Below are 20,897 nucleotides of genomic sequence, written 5' to 3'. Positions count from 1 at the left end.
TATAGAGGGCACGGATTGCATGGAACACTGTGTGTAGTTCAAAAATAATGAATACTGTTATCTGAAAATAAATAAAAATATAAATATAAAATTATGGGAAAAAAAAAGCCGCAACCCATGGAATGGGAGAAAATATTTGCAAATCTCAGGTCACACAAAAGGTTGATATCCAGGATCTATAAAGAAATTCTCAAACTCAACACTCACAAACAGACAATCATATAAAAGAAATGGGAAGAATATAGGAAAAGACAATTGTCCAATGGGAAATATTGACCACACCTTCTTTATCCATTAGTTCTTTCAAGGGAGTTCCAGCTCAATCCACAGTTCTTCTGGAGGAGCCATTGCATGCCATGGATATAAGCAGTTCCTTTTCCTCTGACTAAAGAGACACGGTCAACATGGCTATACCCATAATTTCTGACCCTTAGTAATCCCTTAACATAAGGAAAAGACACTGAAAAGTACTCTTTCATCCACAGGATGACATACCTCACAGAGAGCTGATGGTAGCCAAGAGACCTCTCTGCTTCTTGAGATCTCTAGAGATTTCAGTGGAAATAAGAAAACCTTGCTGTCTCTGGAAAATTGTTGGCCTACAGGATAGTATACTGAATATAATTTTCTTTTCTATTTGTCTAGAAAAGGGAAGTGGGAAATTAACATACAAAGCAACTTGAGTTCTTGATCAATTTCAGAAGACTCTTTTTCTGTCATTCCCGGGCATTCCTACCTAAAGCCATAGTACTCAAAGATCATGAGAGAGGGACTGATGATTCAGGGAAGCCAACTTCTGTGATGTCACCAAGGCTTAAGGTCATATCAACTACTCTTCGCATAACCACGCCTGATCACAACATTGGCTGGAGTATTCATGGGTGGTCCAAGGATCCCAAACCCTCCCAAACCACTGGAGCCACCTTGGCCTCTCACTAAGGCAGTGGCAAAGTGAGTCGGTGGCAGCTTCTCCATGGCTGAATTCATAGTCTTTGGTTATGACTGTCACCACCAGCCCTCTGGGCTCTGGAGAAAGACCGGAATCTACCATTCTATCTTACCCACGATTGGCCAAGGAAGAATCAGGCATCAAATAATGACTCAGGGCTGGAACTCCATGCCCTGCACATGTCTATGATCCTCCCACTCAATCCTGGTGCTTTTGAACAGAAAAAGTACCACCAAGGAAAGCTCCCAGAGAAAACTGGCAACCATGCCAAAAACATGTCTGGAGTCTTCAACAGCGAGGACATGAGTGACCCTCGCTTCTCCAAACACCGTGTCAAAATAACCTCCCAATTTTCAAAAGTGACAAAGCACCAAAGACAGACCCTTCACCTGAGAAGCTGAGGCCCAGGACGGACTCATGTACTTGGAGTCCACAGGAGCAAGTGTTGAGTTGTTGGAATAGAACCATAGCCCAAATGAAGCCATTTGAAAGATTTTTGTGCCTGTTTCAGGTTGTCTAAACAACATGTATACATGGAGATACAAACATGTATCTCCAAAAGAACTCAAGGAAGAGGATTCAAATATCACAGAACCATGAGCATTCTCACAGGTTGGTGCACCTACCCTCTGGGGAACTCTTTGGAGATGTGGCAGCACAAGTCTTCCTTAACCCTCTCATGACAATCCCCCAAATGGCTTCATGTGATCAGCAAGCAGTGTCCCTTGTGAAGATGGTTGTGTTCTAATGGAACCAGGAGAGGATGAAGAACGTGACAAAGAGGAGCCACTACAGTTGTATAGAGAGTGGATGCTAGAGGTTGGTGAGGAGATACAGAAAGACAAAGAAAATCCGAATGAACAAGGAAGCTCAGAGCGACAGTCTGGCATTTCAGGGTGGTAGGATGTGCTCTGAAACTGGCTGCCTTCCATAGGGACCTAAATACAAATTAAATAAACCATCCTCTGGGCCAAGTCAATCCTTATACACTGTTTTTGTTTGTTTGTTTTTGTTTTTGTTTTTTTTTCTAAATAAGGACAAGCTTGTACTTGACAGAGAGACAGAGAGATCACAATCAGGGGATGGAGCTGGAGAGGGAGAAGCAGACTTGCCCCAGAGCAGGAAACCTGAGACCAGAGTCGATGCCGTGACCCTGGGATCATGAGTTGAGCTGAGAGCCGCCTCTGTACCGAAGGACACATCACAGGACCCAATCTTTGTATTCTTAATCCTTCCTAGTTCTAGACAAGTACCACTGCTCTGTCATTTCTCAGAAATGCAGGGGATCCATATTTTGGCTTGGGATGGTGTTGCTTGTTCTATCTGACCTGCTTCAAGAGCTGGTAGACCTTGTCGTCTTGAAGTCAGTGACGTGGCTATGGATACACAACTCTCCCAAGCATATTTGGGTAAAGAGAATTCCTCCATTGCTAGCTTTTGCATGGGGAGTGACACTATGTCTTGTGTTGCACTGCTTCTTGTAGACATATATGGGACACCTCTTTGCCTCTGAATCAAGATCTGTGTTTCTGCTCCTGGTGAGGGACATTTGAAGCTTTGATTTCTCTAAGAAATGTTCAGCACTCTTATTATCTTACTCCTAGTTCTCTTAAAATAGGCACCACTTTCCATTCCTTGGAGTTGATGACTTCCCTAAGCTCATTGTCATGTTCCATCATTCTTCCTTCTCTCTCTGGATTTGCTTCCTTCCTCTTCAGTACTGGTCTTCCAGATGACAAATTTGATCCTCCGCTTCTGTCAGCTGCCTGGTCTTTGCATCCAGTTTGCTCATAATATTTTCATCAAGGACTCCTTATTTTATTATTTTAAACACTTTTATCTCTGTGTTTCGAGACTCCCTGATATCTTCTGTGTGTTTCTGATGTACAGAAGAGATGTATCCTGGCTGTTGCTTTCAATCTTCCATCGAGCATGTTACATGTAGACGTTTCATTTTGATTGGCCTGGACAATCTTTTTCCTCAGCGTCCAATGATTCTTCCACCTTTGCACTGGATCCAGGTCTCTAACTTCTCTTTATTCAAAAAAACCCATTTATTTTCTACCCCGAGAGTAAATTCCTTAGGATGATGACATAATGGAGTGGCCAATGGCTGGCCCTTGAAGGATTCACGATGTGTGTGGCATGCATGCCCTCTGCTGGGGTGTTGTGGCTGTCCCCTGTCTTTGAGGCCAGTCATCTAGAGCTCTCCTTGCCTGCCATTTGGAGTGTTTGGTGTCTGGGCTGAATATGGTGATGTTCATCTTGTTGGGCTCTGCCGTGCCTGTGAAAGGAGACTTTCAACTAACTCAACAGAATGAAAACCAGTAGAATGCTGTGATCATGAGAAAGCATGTGGATGGGTATTTTTTCTAGTCCCCTACAGAAGAGTCTGTTCTCCTGGGACAAAGCAACTTGGACTGAGGAAAGCAGTCCCCCCAGTGTTCTACGCCCAGGACTTCGTGTTTGCCGGTTCAACAGCTAATGTCCTCACCATACTATCTTTGGCCAGTAGCTCTGTGTTTATACTACTGGTGCGAGAGCCCAAAATTTCGTGTGCCCCCATCGAGTCATCTCCACGATCACTGCCTCTCATGGATGCACTGCCAGAACGCACCATTTCCCACTGAGTCTCCCGGGACTGCCTCTGATCAAGATTTCCAGGCTGCCTGCACCTGGTTGCTTGTTGGTGTCCTCTCCAGGAGAAACACAGTTTTATCTCGAATCAATGTTTGCCAAGCATGATGATATGAATACTCAGGACTCAAGACAATTCTTTGACAAGAACTCGTGCCATTCACAGCCACTGCTGGTCGCAGCCAGTGGCATTGGGAAACATGCTCTTTGTGGGTTCTCAGTGTGCTCCTCTCTTCTGTGCCTTTGTCCTTTGCATTGTCTCACTGCCCTCTGAAGCACCAACCGCTTACATCTACCCTAAGCCATGCCTCCATTCTTCTCCCAAAGTTTCTGTTACTTCAATTCTCTTTTGCTGTAGTGTTTGCTTTGTAAGCTTCAGACAAATTTCCACCATGTTGCACTTGATGGTGTAATATCCCAGTTGTTTTCCTGGCTGAAGACAAGCCTGGAGTTCCCAGACACTACTACCATCTCACTGTCCTCCAAAAGCACTGCAGACTCTTGCCCAGCCATAAGCAAGAATAAATTCTTGCCCCTTGTCTCATGTGGCAGAATTGTGGAGAGCATTGGGCTACGTCACATCTATCAGTCTAAGAAAGACAAATAACATACAATTTCCAAGTGATGGATTGGGAGTTTTAAAGGCATATCCAATTGAATTGCGATCCATAAAAGACCAACTTCCCATCACTTGAAATTTCATTATAAGTGTTATGTGAAACACACACAGACAGCATCGACACAAACAAACAAACAAACACACACACACACACAGAAATAACACATGAGCGATGCAGAGGAATTGTGGACCAAGGGAAGCAAACTGCCCAAAAATACCATTAACGGTAAGGTACAGAGAATCCAAGTAAGAAAACAATGAAAATGAGATAGTTAACTCCTTCATTGTCAATCATTAGTTAACATATTCAGGACTAAATTCTCCAATCCCTATAAACAGATTATTAGAAATATAAAAATAAAAAAATAAAGGCAAAAAAGGACAACAACAACAACAACAACAAAAAAAAAAAACAAAACAAGCTTGAACTTACGTTGGCCATACAGTCGAAGGAGATTTTCTTCAACTATAAGGAGATTTCCTTCGACTATCAAGATACACGTAGCTTGAAAATGGAGGAATTGGGAAGATATAGTTCATGCAACTGGCAAGGAGAAGAGAATCAAGTGTTTGTGCCGAAGACAAGTAGAGAGATTTTAGCACTTCAAAAGACAAAAGTTTCCCAGAAGGTGTTTTTTCTTCATGCAGCATCAAAACATCAGAAACTTGGAAGAATTGCCAACAGATACAAAACCAATGTGGGTGTTTCTAAATGTTGGAAGCATATTAACAGAAAGGAAAGGAGATTGGGACCACATTCCAATATTGTTGGGGACTAGGATATCCACTTACAGCACAAGACAGATCATCCAGAGGGAAAGGTGGTAAGGAATAATAGACGTCATCATGGGCTCTCTAGTCCACCTGAGTGTTGGGGAAACATGCATAAGATTGTGTATCTGAGAACCATAAGAGAAGTTCTTCCCAAGGGCAGACCTAACATTGTCTATCAGAGATCCTCTGCTGGAGTCCAAATCCAGTCGTAATTAATAGAGAATTCAAATCTTATCTTGTAACTTAGGACCACGAATATATGAAAACAGAAAGAAATCACTTACGAATGGGAAACACAGCCAGACACTAAAACACAACACACTCCCGAACTAGCAGAGTCAAGGAAGGACAAGCAAAAGGAAAATCAGAAAGTACCTTGAGCAAAGGAAAGTCAAGAAGCTTACGGGATGATACCAAAATATTGTATGAGGAAAGAATATAGGGCTAAATGCGTTTATTTCCAAAAATTAAAAACACTGAAGAAAAGCAACCTAAACGGTGGCATAAGGCAATAGAAAAAGGTGAAACAAACTCCAAAGTAAACAGAAAAAAGAAGATAATACATATGGTCTTTGCAATAAAGAAATACAGACAAACCAATAGGAAAAATTCAAAAGAATTCACACATCAGTTTTGAAAACTTTAACTGGTGGAACCATTACCTGGATTCAAGGGGAGACAAGCATATAGTTGAAAGTAGCAGACCACAGGACAACTTATATAAAGGAACAAAAAAATAACCTAAAAGCCCCTCTACATAATTATGCTAGCCAATCCAAGAACTGTAATAAAGGATAAATTCCACGACACATATCAACTCCCAAGATTAGGTCAGGAACTCTACAGCATCTGAACTCTCTCCTAGTGACTAAATCATTTGAAGCAGTAATCAAACCCCGACCAACATAGAGAAGTCCAGGTCCAAAGCACTTTCCTGGGCAACTTGTCTAGACATTTAGTGAATGCAGTGCCACTTCAACTAATCGATTCCAGAAATGAAGGAGGCGGGGAGACTCTAATTTACAAATATCAAGACCAATTCAGATACGGACATTTTAGGAAACATTGTACATGTCATTTTAATAAGTAAAGTTAATAAAAATATAATTATTACCTTTTCTCTGTCAGTCTTCAACTGCTTTGGAAAGGGCCAGTTTGTTTTTATCTTAATATTTTGTTGTGTTGAGGAAGTAGGCCTATCATCCATCATTCATTTTTGACAGAGTATTCACGGATTATTTAGTTCTATATACGGCCTAGTGCTTCCTCTAATATATGCCACAACTCCTCAATACCCATTAGCCAGTTGCCTCATTCCCTGCATGTCTCTCTTTTCTGTAACCCTCAGCTTGGTTCCTCAGAGTCCTGAGTAACTCTTGGGTTGTCTCCTCCTCTGACATTTTTCCCTTCAGTTTTCCCTTCTTTCTACTAAGGCCCATGGTATTCCTTCTGGGACCCATAGATGAGAAGCCATATGACATTTCCCTTTGCTGCTTGCCTTATTTATTTTGCAACACCCATTCCTGTGGCATTCATGTCAATGCCAAGTACCAGGGATTCATCCTCCTTGGTGCCTGAGGAATACTATGTTGCCAATACGAATCACGTTTTCTTTATCCACTAGTCTTTGCAACGGCACTGCATCTCAATTTACTGTCTTGCTCCAGGGGTTATTGAAGGCCACCGACATAGGTTATTCCTTTTCCTCTGATTAAAGAGACTTGGTCAACATGTCTATACCCATTAGCACAGCAGGTAGAGTTAACTAAAGAAGACAAGGAGTGATGTCCAAGGCTCTTCCTTAAGGGTTAGCTATCATGAAGAATGTCACTCTACTTTAAACATTTGCAAAGGTGTTTAAGGTAAAACCAGGTAGACAGAGCCCTAATGCCTTATGACTCGTGTTTCAGAACACTAGGAAATGAGGACACAGACAGCACAATACATACATGCCCTAATATTTTTCCCTGAGAAGGGTCTTTCTATCCCTTACTCTTCCCTGACTCATAAGGAAAAGACACTGAGAAAGAACTCCCTCACCCATCAGATGACAAACCTCACAGAGAACTGATGATACCCTATAAGCCTCACTGTGTCTTGAGATCTCTAGAAATTGCAGTGGAAATAGGAAATCCTTGCCGTCTCTGGAGAATTGTTGATCTAAAGGATGGTATACCGAACGTCATTTTCATTTCTCTTTGTCTGGAAAGGGCAAGTGGAAAATTAACACACAATACAACCTAAGTTCTTAGTCAGGCTAAGAAGGCTTTTTTTTTTTTTTTTTTCTCCATCCCGTGGATTAGTACCTAAAGCCATAGGACTCAAAGGTCATGAGAGAGGGACTGCTGTTTCAGTGAATCCAACAACCTCTGTGATGTCACCAAGGCTTGAGGCCATAGCACCAACTCCTCAACACACACCTGATCACTACTCTTGGCCTGAGTATTCATAGGTGGGCCAAGAGGACCCCAAGCCCTCTCAAATCACTGGAGCATCCTGGGTCTCTCACCAAAAAAGTTACAAAGTGAGTCGGTGGCACCTTCTCCATGGCTAAATTTATAGTCTTTGGTTGTGACTGTCACCACCAGCACTCGGGGCTCTGGAAAAAGGCAGGAATTCACCATTTTATCTAACCCATGACTGGCCTAGAAAGAATCAGGCTTCCAACAATGACTCAGGGGTGGAACTCCATGCCCCGCACATGTCTATGGTTCCCCCACACAATCACGGCACTTCTGACCAGGAAAAGTGCCACCACGGAATGCTCCCAGGGAACACCTGCAACCATGCCAAAGACATGTCTGGAGTCATCAACAGCGAGGACACGAGTAAACCTAGGGTGTGTAGACACCATGCCAAAATGGTCTCCCAATATTCAAAAGTGACCAAGCACCAAAGGCAGAACCTACACATGATAAACTGAGGCTCAGGACAGACTCATGTACTTGAAGTCCACAGAAGCAAGCATGGAGCTGGTTGGAAGAGAACTATTGTCCAAGTGAAACCATCTGAAAAAGACTATCGTGCCCGTTTTAGTATGTCAACATGCATCTCCAAATGGATGCAAGAAAGAGGACTCGAATGTTGCAGAGACTTGAGCATTCCTACGCGTTGGTGCAGCTACCCTCTGTGGAACTGAATGGAGATGTGGATGCACAAGCCTGCCTTAAACCTCTCATGACGATCCCCCAAATGGCTTCAGGTGATAAGCAAGCAGTGCCCCTTGTGAAGATGGGCATGTTCTAATGGAACCAGGAGAGGATGAAGGACGTGACAAATAGGAGCTCCTACAAGGAGACAGACAGTGGATGCTACAGGTTGGTGAAGAGATACAGGAAGACAGAGACAAGCTGAATGAACTATGAAGATCAGAGCGACAGTCTGGAATTTCAGAATGGTGGGACATGCTCTGAACCTGGCTGCATTCCATAGGGACCTAAATTGAAATTAATTAAACCGTCCCCTGCGCCCAGTTAATATTCTGATGTTGCTTCAAGCTTCCATCAAGCGTGTTACATGTAGGCGTTTAATTTTGATTGGCCTGGACAGGATCATTTCTTGTTCTTTTCCTCAGTGTCCAATGATTCTACCACCTTTGCATTGGATCCTAGTCTCTGTCTTCTCTATATTGAAAAAGTCCTTTCTGGGCCAAAATTAGCAAGACAGGAAACAACACGTGTTGGAAGGGATGTGGACATAAGGGAAACTTCTTCCACTGTTGGTTGGAATGCAAGTTAGTGCAGCCTTTTTGAAGAACAGTGTGGTGATTCCTCAGGAAATGAAAAATAGAACTTCCTTATGACCTTTCATTTGCACTAAGGGTATTACCACAAAGATTTAGATGTAGTAAAAAGAAGGCCCATCTGTACCCCAATCTTTATAGTGGCAATGTCCACAGTCACCAAATTGTGGAAAGAACAAAATGCCCTTCAAGGGAAGAATGGATAAGGTAGATGTGGTCCATATACACTATGGAGTATTATGCCTCTATCAGCAAATAGGAATAGCCAACTTTTGTAATAACAATGACGGGAATGGAAGAGATTATGCTGAGTGAAATAAGTCAAGCAGAGAGAGTCAATTATCATATAGTTTCACTTATTTGTGAAGCATTACAAATAGCATGGAGGACATGGGGAGATAGAGAAGAGAAGGGAGATGGGGGAAATTGGAAGGAGAGGTGAACTATGAGAGAGAGACAATGGACTCTGAAAATAAATCTGAGGGTTTTGAAGGGGTGGGGGGTTGGAGGCCGTGGTACCAAGTGGTGGGTGTTATAGAGGGCATGGATTGCATGGAGCACTGGGTGTGGTACAAAAACAATGAATACTGTTATGGTGAAAAATTTTTAAAAAATGATATTTATGCATCAAAGTTTTAGTCTTTTCCATAAAAATATCTTATCTACTTTAAAAAAAAAAAAAGAAAGCCCATTCTGTTTTCTACCCTGAGAGTAAATTCTTTAGGATGACAACATCATGGAATGACCAAGGTCTGGCCCTTGAGGGACTCTCAGATGTCTTTGGCATGCATGCCCTCTGCTGGTGTGTTGTGGCTTTCCCCTGTCCTTGAGTCCAGTCATAGAGCAGCTCTCCTGCCTGCCATTTGGAGTGTTTGGTATCTGGGCTGAATATGGTGATGTTCAGCATGGTGGGCTCTGGCGTGCCTGTAAAAGGAAACTTTCAACCAACTCAACAGAATGAAGGCCTGTAGAATGCTGTGATCAGGAGAAATCATGTGGGCAGGGTTTTCCTCTAGTTCCCTACAGGAGAGTCTGTTCTCCTGGGACAAAGCATCTTGGACTGAGGAAAGCAGTCCTCCCAATGTTCCACACTAAGGACTTCATATTTGCAGGTTTGGCAGCTAATGTCCTCACCGTCCTTTAGTGGCGAATAGCTCCATGTATATGCTACTGGTGCGAGAGCCCAAAATTTCGTGTCATCTCCACATCGAGTCATAGAGTCATCTCCACAAACACTGCCTTTCACGGATGCACTGCCAGAAACCACCATCTTCCAACTCTGCCTACTAAGATTGATTATGATCATGGTTTCCATGCTTCCTGCATCTGGTTGCTTGTTGGTGTCCTATCCAGGAGAAACACAGTGTTCTCTCGAGGCGATGTCTGCCAAGCCTGATTATCTGAAATCTCTGGACTCAAGACCCTTTGACAAGAACTCATGCCATTCAGAGCCACTGCTGGTCGCAGCCAGTGGCATTGGGAAACATGCTCCATGTGGATTCTCAGTGTGCTCCTCTCTTCTGTGCCTTTGTCCTTTGCGTTGACTTACGGCCCTCTGAAGCACCAACCGCCCACATCTCCCCTAAGTCATGCTTCAATTCTTCTCCCAAGGTCTCCGCAACTTCTTTTATTTTTTGGCTGTGGAGTTGCTTTATTGGCTATAGGCCCATTTCCACCATGTTGCTCTTGATGGGGTAATCTTCCAGTTGTGTTTCTGGCTGACGACAAGCCTGGAGTTCCCAGACACTACTACCATCTGACTGTCCTCCAAAAGCACCACAGACTCTTGCCAAGCCATAAGCAAGAATTAATTCTTGCCCCTTGCCTCATGTGGCAGAATTGTGGAGAGCATTGGGCTACGTCACATCTATCAGTCTCAGTAAGACAAATAACATATCACTTCACTTTCTCATGGTACTCAAGTATCATGTGAAAAAGCAAGGAAAAGGCACAAACAATACAACTCTAACAGACACGCAATATTTTGTTTGTTTGAAGGCAGGTTAGTGAGAATATTTATATAAAAACCTGGTTCCTCTGAGCCCAACCCCTTGAGGAGAACTGGAGGAGTTAACTCAGGGAACATCATTGACTGAAAATCCATGTGGCAGGCCACTACCCGAGAAAACAAAGCAAGAAAGAAAAAAATAAAAGACTGCAAGAGAACAACCACCACTACTTCATAGGACTCCATAGGACTACATTTATTTTTAACTCTTCCCAACTATTCTGGTTCATTTTTTTTATAGATAATTTTTTTAACCGATTTACCATCACAGTGAGCTGTCACGTACATCAAATTCCATAATAACCTTCTAGCATGAACTTTTTGATACATACACCTGTGTTTTTCTTTATGCATTTCTATTTTTTGAATTTCATTTTTTTTTAATTCTAGTTTGGTTTAGTCTAGTTTATTCCTTTTTATTTTATTTTCTAATATTCACATAGAGTTAAACTTCAAATTAATCCCCCTTTCCCAATGAATATTACCCTAATAGGTAAACAATTTTTTTAGGTCAATATATGGTGTTTATTTAACAATTTATTTATTTTCAGAAAAACAGTATTCATTATTTTTTCACCACACCCAGTGCTCCATGCAATTCGTGCCCTCTATAATACCCACCACCTGGCACCCCAACCTCCCACCCACTCCCGCCACTTCAAACTCCTCAGATTGATTTTCAGTGTCCATAGTCTTTCGTGATTCACCTCCCCTTCCAATATCCCCCATCTCCTTTCTCCTCTCTAACACCACTTCTCCTCCATGATATTTGTTATGCTCCACAAATAAGTGAAACCATATGATAATTGACATTCTCTGCTTGACTTATTTCACTCAGCATAATCTCTTCCAATCCCGTCCATGTTGCTAAAAAAGTTGGGTATTCACCCTTTCTGATGAAGGCATAATACTCCATAGTGTAAATGGACTACATCTTCCTTATCCATTCATCCGTTGAAGGGCATCTTGGTTCTTTCCATAGTTGGGCAACCGTTGCCATTGCTGCTATAATCATTGGGGTACAGATGGCCCTTCTTTTCGCATCTGTATCCTTGTGATAAATACCCAGAAGTGCAATAGCAGGGTCATAGGGAAGCTCTGTTTTTAATTTCTTGAGGAATCTACACACTGTTCTCCAAAGAGGCTTCACCAACTTGCATTCCCACCAACAGTGGAAGAGGGTCCCCCTTTCTCCACATCCTCTCGAACACATGTTGTTTCCTGTTTTGTTAATTTTGGCCATTCTAGCTGGTGTAAGGTTATATCTCAATGTGCTTTTAATATGAATCTCCCTGAGGGCTAATGATGATGAACATTTTTTCATGTGTCTGATAGCTATTTGTATGTCTTGATTGGAGAAGTGTCTGTTCATATCTTCTGCCCATTTTTTGATATGTTTGCCTGTTTCATGTGTGTTGACTTTGAGGAGTTCATTATAGATCCTGGATATCAACCTTTTGTCTGTACTGTCATTTGCAAATATCTTCTCCCATTCCGTGGGATGCCTCTTTGTTCTTTGTTTGTTTGTTTGTTTGTTTGTTTGTTTTTGGCTGTTTCCTTTGCTGTGCAGAAGCTTTTGATTTTGATGAAGTCCCAAAAGTTTATTTTCGTTTTTGTTTCCTTTGCCTTTGGAGACATATCTTGAAAAAGTTGCTGTGGCTGATATTGAAAAGATCACTGCCTATGTTCTCCTCTAGGATTCTGATGGATTCCTGTGTCACGTTGAGGTTTTTTATCCATTTTCAGTTTATCTTTGTGTACGGTTTAAGAGAATGGTCGAGTTTCATTCTTCTACATATAGCTGTCCAGTTTTCCCAGCACCATTTATTGAAGAGACTGTCTTTTTTCCACTGTGTATTTTATCCTGTTTTGTTGAAGATTAATTGACCATGGATTTGAGGATCCATATCTGGGCTCTCTACACTTTTCCAATGGGTAAATCAATTTTTAATCCCATTTATCTTAGGAAAGTTCAGACCATTAAAATAGATATCAAGATACATCCAGGAAGAATCAAAACAACCTTCCCCGCACACACTAAGAATTTATAACCACTCTTCCATCCTTTTCTTCCATCACTGGTTCTGTGTTTTTGTGATTGTCCTGATAGCATATATATCTTACAGTTGGGGTTCATTTTGACGAGGTTCTTCCTTTAAATGCATATATATATTTTTTTCTCTTGTGATATATTTTATCTGTCTTTTTGTTTGTCTGTTTTTGTTTGTCTACTTCATAATTCTTACCTTGGGACCCAATAGGGCTAAACAATCTCTTTCACCTTTCATCTTACCTCTCTCCCTCTCTCTCTCTCTCTTATTCTTTTGCTTTTTCTTTTCCTTTGTCTCTCATTTGGGTGGGGAATCCTGATTGCTCAGAAGTGTTCCAGGGTGCACCTTGACTGCACCACAGTCAACACATCCAGCTACATCTGTTCAGTCATCTCTCTCCAAAATGACTAGGAGGAGAAATTCCCAACAGAAGAAAAATACAGAGGATGGACCTTCTGCAACAGAACTAATGGCTGTCAACATAGACAATATGTTGGAAAGAGAATCCAGGCTTACAATTACCCAGGCAATAGCTAGCTTGCACAAAGCCATGGATGATCAAACGGAATTGATTAGAGCCAGGCTGAAAGCACCCATAAAGGATGTTCACAATGTTAGGCAGGAGCTAAAAGCTAACAGGGCTGAGGTTCTCAATGCTCTCAATGAGTTCCAATCTCATCTAAATTCTCTCACAGCTAAAGTAACTGAAAAAGAAGGTAGAATTAGCGATCTGGAGGACAAACAGACAGAGAGAAAGGATCAGGAGGAAGCCACGAACAAACAGCTTAGAAGCCATGAAAACAGAATCAGGGAAATAAATCATGCCATGAAATATTTCAAAATCAGATTTATTGGAATCCCTGAAGGGGAGGGAAAAGAAAAAAGTCTAGAAGATAGAGTGGAACAAGTTCTTCATGAGAGTTTTCCCAATCTCACGATTGGAACCAGTGTTCATGTACTAGAGGCCAAACGGTCTCCACCCAATATTATAGATAACAAAACATCAAGACACCTGATAGTCAAATTAAGGAATTATAATTGGAGGTATAATCACTTGAAAGGTTCTAGGACAAAGAGGCTCCTTTCTTGCAGGGGAAAGCCCATCAGAATAACGTCAGACCTGTCCCAGACATCTGGCAAGGCAGAAAGGGCTGGCAAGATATATTCAGAACACTAAACGAGAAGAACATGCAGCCAAGAATACTTTGTCCAGCAAAAATGACATTCAAAATGGATAGAGAGATAAAGAGTTTCCAAGACTGGAAAGGCTTTAAAAACAATGCAACCACCAAGCCGCCACTGCATGAAATATTAAGCAGGGTTTTATAACAGAGAAAAAATCGTAAGAATAGCATTGAACAGAAATATAGAGACAGTCTAAAGAGAGAAAGACTTCAAAGGTAACACGATGTCAATAAAAACGATCTATGAATAATCACTCTCAATGTGAATGGCTTACATACGCCAATAAAACAGCACAGGGTTGAAGATTGGATAAAACGACAGGACCCATTGATGTGGTGTCTACAAGACACCTATTTTGAACCTAAAGATACACGCAGAATAAAAGTGAAGGGATGGAGAAGCATCTTTCATGACAATGGGCCTCAAATAAGTCTGGGGTAGCGATTCTCTTATCAGATAAATTAGATTTTAATCTAAAGACTGTAGTCAGAGATACAGGAGAACAGTACATCCTTCTTAAAGGGACTATCCACCAAGATGATCTACCAATTGTAAATATAGATGCCCTAATATGGGAGTAGCCAATTACATAAAAAAACTGTTAATCAAGATAAAGAGTCATATTGATATGAATACATTAATAGTAGGAGATCTTAACACACCTCTCTCAGAAATAGACAGATCATTGAAGCAAAGAATTAATAAAGACACAAGAGCATTGAATGACATTTTGGACCAGATGGACCTCGGAAATATACACAGAACATTTCACGCTAAAACAACAGAATACTCATTCTTTTCAAATGCACATGGAACCTTCTCAAGAATAGATCACATACTGGGTCACAGAACAGGACTCAACTGATACCAAAAGACTGAGATTATTCCCTGCATATTCTCACATCACAATGCTTTGAAACTGGAGCTCAATCACAAGGAAAAGTTCCTAAGTAACTCAAACACCTGGAAGTTAAAGACCACCTTGCTTAATAATGCTTGGATCAACCAGGAGATCAAAGAAGAATTGAAAAAATTCATGGAAACCAATGATAATAAAGACACTTCGGTCAAAAACCTATGGGATACAGCAAAGGTGGCCCTAAGGGGGAAATACATAGCCATCCAAGCCTCCTTCAAAAAAATTGAAAATACAGAACACAGCAACTGTCTCTACACCTTAAAGAACTGGAGAACCAACAACAAATCAAACCAACTCCACCCACAAGAAGGGAAATAATCAAGATTAGAGCTGAGATCAATGAGTTAGAAACCAGAGATACAGTAGAATGTATCAATGAAACTAGAAGCTGGTTTTTTGAAAGAATCAATAAGATCAATAAACCATGGGCCACACTAACCCAAAATAAAAGAGAGAAAGCCCAATTTAATAAAATTATGAATAAAAAGGGAGAGTTTACAACTAACACCAAGGAAGTAGAACCGATCAGAAGTTTTTATCAAGAGTTATATGCCAATAAGCTAATCAACCTAGATGAAATGGATGCATTCCTGGAAAACTATACACTCCTATAATTGAACCAGGAAGAAATTGACAGCCTGAATAGACCAATATCTAGTAATGAGATCGAAGAAGTGATCAAAAACCTCCCCAAAAAAAAAACAAGAGCCAAGGACCTGACGGATCCCCTGGGGAATTCTACCAAACTTTCAAAGAAGAAATAACACATATTCTCCTGAAGCTGTTTCACAATATTGAAGCAGAAGGGAAACTCCCAGACTCACTCTATGAAGCCAACATTACCTTGATCACCAAACCAGGCAAAGACCCTATCAGAAAGGATAATTTCAGACCAATATCACTGATGAACATGGAAGCTAAGATTCTCAACAAGATCCTAACAAACATTATCCAACAGCACATTAAAAAGATTATCCACCAAGACCAGGTGGGATTCATCCCTGGGCTATAAGAATGGTTCAACATTTGCAAATCAATTAGTGTGATACAAGAAATTAATATGAGAAGAGAGAAGAACCACATGGTCCTCTCAATTGATCCAGAAAAATTATTTGACAAAATCCAGCATCTGTTCCTGATTAAATGCTTCAAAGTATTGGGATAGAGGGAACATTTCTGAACTTTATCAAATCTATCTATGAAAGACCCACATCAAATATTATCCTCAATGGAAAAATGCTTGCATCCTTCCCATTGAGATCAGGAACACAACAATGATTCCCACTCTCACCACTCTTGTTCAACACAGTATTAAAAGTCTTAGTAACAGCAATCAGACAACAAAGAGAAAAAGAAGATATCAAAATTGGCAATGAAGAATTCAAACTCTCTCTTTGCAGATGACATGATTCTTTATATGGGAAACCCAAAAGACTCCACCCTCAAACTACTAGAACTCATACAGCAGTTCAGCAACATGGCATTATACAAAGTCAATGTATAGAAATCAGTGGTTTTTTTATACATTAACAAAGAAAATATAGAAAATAAAAATTAGAGAATCGATTCCATTTTCTATAGCACGAAGAAACATAACGTACAGAGAAAGAAACCTAACCAAAGATTTAACTTGAATGAACTACAGAACACTCATGAAATAAATAAAAGAAGACACAAAAAGATGGAATACCGTTCCATGCTCTTGTATCAAAAGAATAAACATTGTTAAAATGTCTATACTACCTAGAGAAATTTAGACTTTTAATGCGACACAGATCAAAATTCCAAGAATTATTGATTTTTCAAAGGGCTGGAGAAAATAATCCAACAATTCTTATGAAACCAGAAGAGACCCGAATCGCTAAAAATAAAGGAAAAACAAAAATAAAACGTGGGCCATCATGCTACCTGTTTTCAAACTCTACTACAAACCTGTGAACACCAAGACAGTATGGTACTGGCATAAAAACAGACACATAGACCATTGGAACAGAGTAGAGAGTCCAGATATGGACCCTCAACTCTATTGGCAAATAATATTCGACAAAACAGGAAAAATATACAGTGAATACAAGAGAGTCTCTTCAATAAATGGTGCTGGGAAAATTGGGCAGCTATATCTAAAAGAATGAAACTCGACCATTATCTTACACCCTATATAATGATAAACTCAAAATGGATAAAACACCTCAATGTAAGACAGGAATCCATCAGAATCCTAGAGTAGAACATAGGCAATATCTCTTCGATATCAGCCACAGCAACTTCTTTCAATATATGTCTCTGAAGGCAAAGGAAACAAAAGCAAAAATAAACTTTTGGAATTCATCAAGATCAAAAGCTTCTGCACAGCAAAGGAAACAGTCAAAAAACAAAGAGGCAACCCAAGGAATGGGAAAAGATATTTGCATGTGACAGTACAGACAAAAGATTGATATCCAGGATTCATAAAGAACTGCTCAAACTCAACACACCGAAAATACAAAATGATATCAAAAAATGGGCAGAAGATATGAAAGACACTTCTCTAATGAAGACATACAAATTGCTATCAGGCACATGAATAAATGTTCATAATAACTAGCCCCCAAGGAGATTTAAATGAAAACTACATTGAGATATCACCTTACACCAGTTGAATGGCCAAAATTAGCAAGACAGGGAACAACATGTGTTGGAGGGTATGTGGAGAAACGGGAACCCTCTTCCCTTGTTGGTGGGAATGCAAGATGGTACAGACTCTCTGGAGAAAAGTGTGGAGATTCCTCAAGAAAATAAAAATAAATCTTCCCTATGACTCTGCAATTGCACTACTGGGTATTCACCACAAAGATACAGATGTGAAAAGAAGGGCCATCTCTACCCCAATGTTTATAGCAGCAATGGCCACAATTTCCAAACTGTGTAAAGAACCAAGATGCCCTTCAACGAATTAATGAATAAGGAAGATGTGGTCCTATACACTATGGAGTCTTATGTCTCCAACAGAAAGGACGAATACCCAACTTTTGTAGCAACATGGATGGGACTGGAAGAGATTATGCTGAGTGAAATAAGTCAAGCAGAGAGAGTCAATTATCATATTGTTTCTCTTATTTGTGGAGCATAACAAAAAGCATGGAGGACATGGGGAGATGAGGAAAAGGGAGTTGGGCGAAATTGGAAGGGGAGGTGAACCATGAGAGATTCTGGACTCTGAAAAACAATCTGAGGGTTTTGAAGGGGTGAGGGTGGGACGTTGGGGTACCAGCTGGTGGGTATTATAAATGGCACAGATTGCATGGAGCACTGGATGTGGTCCAATAATAATGAATACTGTTATGCAGATAATAAATAAAAAATAAATTTAAAAAAATGATAAAAAACAAAACCTCGTGTTTCAGAACACGAGGAGATGAGGATATAGACACCACAATACATCCATTTCCTAACATTTTTTCTTGATTTCGACCTAGCCTCCATGTGTTTGGAGGTGTTTGATTACTGCTTCAAATGCTTTAGTCACGATTTTGTCAAGATGGCGGAGAAGTAGCAAGCTGAGACTGCTTCAGCTAGCCGGAGATCAGCTAGATAGCTTATCTAAAGATTGCAAACACCTGAAAATCCATCGGCAGACCTAAGAGAAGAAGAACAGCAATTCTGGAAACAGAAAAACAACCACTTTCTGAAAGGTAGGACCGGTGGAGAAGTGAATCCAAAGCGACAGGAAGATAGACCCCGGGGGGAGGGGCCGGCTCCCGGCAAGCGGCGGAGCAACCGCGCACAAAATCAGGACTTTTAAAAGTCTGTTCCGCTGAGGGACATCAGTCCAGAGGCTAAACCGGGGCGAAGCCCACGCGGGGTCAGCGTGGCCTCAGGTCCCGCAGGGTCACAGAAGGATCGGGGGTGTCTGAGTGTCGCAGAGCTTGCGGGTATTGGAACGGGAAAGCCGGCTACAGAAACAGAGCCGACAGTAAGCTCACAGCTCGGTGTTACCTTGAACCGATCGCAGGCTCGGTGAGCTCGGAGCGCGGCCAGAGGTCAGGCAGACGGGAGTAACTGGGCGCTGTTCTCTGAGGGCGCACTGAGGAGTGGGGCCCTGGGCTCTCGGCTCCTCCGGGCCGGAGACCAGGAGGCCGCCATTTGTGTTCCCGTCCTCCGGAACTCTACGGAAAGCGCTCAGGGAACAAAAGCTCCTGAAAGCAAAACCGAGCGGATTACTCACCCCGGCCCCGGGTAAGGGCGGTGTAATTCCGCCTGGGGCAAAGACACTTGAGAATCACTACAACAGGCCCCTCCCCCAGAAGATCAACAAGAAATCCAGCCGAGACCAAGTTCACCTACCAAGGAGTGCGGTTTCAATACCAAGGAGAGCAGCAGAATTCCAGAGGAGGAGAAAGCCAAGCACGGAACTCATGGCTTTTTTCCTGTGATTTTTTTTTTAGTCTTGCAGTTAATTTAATTTTTTCTTTTTCATTTTTTTTTCTTTTTTTCTTTTTCTTCTCGCCTTCGGGTAAAATTTTTTTTTTTTAACTGTTACCTTTTTCTTTTTTAACAATTTTTTACTAGTTTATCTAATATATATATTTTTTCTTTTTTACATTTTTCTCAGGTGTTTTCGTTTTTTAAAAAAATTTTTTTTTCTTTTCTTTTTTTTTCTTTCTTCCTTTTTGAACCTCTTTTTATCCCCTTTCTCCCCACTCACGATTATGGATCTCTTCTAATTTAGTTAAAGCATATTTTCCTGGGGTTGTTGCCACCCTTTTAGTATTTTACTTGCCCCTTCATTTACTCTTATCTGGCCAAAATTACAAGACGTAAAAATTCAACGCAAAAAAAAGAACAAGAGGCAGTACCAAAGGCTAGGGACCTAATCAATACAGACATCGGTAATATGTCAGATCTAGAGTTCAGAATGACAATTCTCAAGGTTCTAGCCGGGCTCGAAAAAGGCATGGAAGATATTAGAGAAACCCTCTCGAGAGATATAAAAGCCCTTTCTGGAGAAATAAAAGAACTAAAATCTAACCAAGTTGAAATCAAAAAAGCTATTAATGAGGTGCAATCAAAAATGGAGGCTCTCACTGCTAGGATAAATGAGGCAGAGGAAAGAATTAGTGATATAGAAGACCAAATGACAGAGAATAAAGAAGCTGAGCAAAAGAGGGACAAACAGCTACTGGACCACGAGGGGAGAATTCGAGAGATAAGTGACACCATAAGACGAAACAACATTAGAATAATTGGGATTCCAGAAGAAGAAGAAAGAGAGAGGGGAGCAGAAGGTATACTGGAGAGAATTATTGGGGAGAATTTCCCCAATATGGCAAAGGGAACGAGCATCAAAATTCAGGAGGTTCAGAGAACGCCCCTCAAAATCAATAAGAATAGGCCCACACCCCGTCACCTAATAGTAAAATTTACAAGTCTCAGTGACAAAGAGAAAATCCTGAAAGCAGCCCGGGAAAAGAAGTCTGTAACATACAATGGTAAAAATATTAGATTGGCAACTGACTTATCCACAGAGACCTGGCAGGCCAGAAAGAGCTGGCATGATATTTTTAGAGCACTAAACGAGAAAAACATGCAGCCCAGAATACTATATCCAGCTAGGCTATCATTGAAAATAGAAGGAGAGATTAAAAGCTTCCAGGACAAACAACAACTGAAAGAATTTGCAAATACCAAACCAGCTCTACAGGAAATATTGAAAGGGGTCCTATAAGCAAAGAGAGAGCCTACAAGTGGTAGATCAGAAAGGAACAGAGACCATATAAAATAACAGTCACCTTACAGGCAATACAATGGCACTAAATTCATATCTCTCAATAGTTACCCTGAATGTGAATGGGCTAAATGCCCCTGTCAAAAGACACAGGGTATCAGAATGGATAAAAAAACAAAACCCATCTATATGTTGCCTCCAAGAAACTCATTTTAAACCCGAAGACACCTCCAGATTTAAAGTGAGGGGGTGGAAAAGAATTTACCATGCTAATGGACATCAGAAGAAAGCAGGAGTGGCAATCCTTAT

The sequence above is a fragment of the Mustela nivalis genome (genome assembly GCF_964662115.1).
Source record: "Mustela nivalis genome assembly, chromosome: Y".
Taxonomy (NCBI): Eukaryota; Metazoa; Chordata; class Mammalia; order Carnivora; family Mustelidae; genus Mustela; species Mustela nivalis.
This window is presented reverse-complemented; position numbering follows the sequence as displayed.